General features: G+C 44.6%; 1 pseudogene across 1 annotated transcript; it reads right to left on the bottom strand.

The window, feature by feature from the left end:
• Positions 1-993: 993 nt before the first annotated feature.
• Positions 994-1,145, bottom strand: SARC_16440 (hypothetical protein; annotated as a pseudogene; the record flags this gene model as incomplete). Its single annotated transcript has 1 exon — positions 994-1,145.
• Between the last annotated feature and the right edge of the window lie 155 nt (positions 1,146-1,300).

Below are 1,300 nucleotides of genomic sequence, written 5' to 3'. Positions count from 1 at the left end.
GATATATATATATATACACACATATATAAATATATATATTGACAATTATGAACGTACTAGATACATGCACCCATCAGTGGAAAATAGTACAGATGAATCCATTCTTAACTCTTTTGATTGAATGATAAAAAACTCCATGCTGAACGTAAGAGACATCACTCACTAGAAAACCAAAGCGTGATTAAATGAATCACGACTATAAATGAACACACAGATTTACACAGTTAACTGCTCTGAGTATATAGTACTCACGAGCGACATGGCACATACGTGTCCCTATATATCTCTTTTGCGCGATAAACAATACGACAAAATCCCGAGTTTTAACCAACATACTTAGCCCCATATTTGACACCTTGAAGTGCAATAGCATCAGTCAGCGGATTTGCGAGCACGGAGAGGAACGGTTCCAAATTCTGTGTGAGGGCGTCCAGGCCGGTGGCTGCGGTCACACTCGGGGGCATCGAGACAGTCTGAGAACGGATTGAAACGGGTGAATTGTGAAGTATGTGCAATATCTGAGACCATCAGTATGCTAGATGGAATATATATTCATTTAACGCACGCAATAAACGCCGTGTGATGTGTACAGTGACACTAGAAGTTGCAGCTAATCCTGTGCTGAAAGAAATATAGATAAAGAAAGCGACAACACTTACCAGTAAGGGATCCACGACTGCGACAGTCGGTATCATGGTAGAGGCCCTGCGATGCAACGGATGGAATCATGGACATGAGTTGTCGAGTGGCCTCGCAGATACTGTTCATATTTAAATGCTGCACAGACAATCAGTCGCTTTTGAGAGACTGTTGCACATCTCGCTTGTCGCCAGGGCTTCCACCGTGTGCACAGTTTTACATACACTACGCCACTCATCAGAGACCACACGTGAATTAAATACACCGCCAGCGCCGATATCACCAACAGGCATTGGTGTTCGTCTGGTTTATGGGCAGCAGCAGAAAGAGACTATAAGACTCAGACCCACTCACCTAATCGATGCCTTCACGTTGTGTTCAGTTGACGCCAAAACTCCATTCTTAGTGACTTCCGCACCAGTCCCTGCTGTGGTGGGCACGGCCACGAAGGGCAGCGATGCCACTGTGATCGTCTTCCCTCTACCCACCACTTCGATATAATCCATAGGCTCGCCCTGGCAAACGAGAAAGCGTCAAGATGTAATGCGGTGTTCAACAATCGCCAGATGCCGTGATACAAGTATCGCCATATAAACGTGCATTGTATAGTTGAGCACACACACACACACACACACATGTATTTACATTCATACATTTTGGA

Source organism: Sphaeroforma arctica (genome assembly GCF_001186125.1).
Source record: "Sphaeroforma arctica JP610 unplaced genomic scaffold supercont1.8079, whole genome shotgun sequence".
Lineage (NCBI taxonomy): Eukaryota > Ichthyosporea > Ichthyophonida > Sphaeroforma > Sphaeroforma arctica.
The sequence above is the reverse complement of the archived record's forward strand: the minus strand, read 5'-3'. Positions and strand labels throughout refer to the sequence as shown.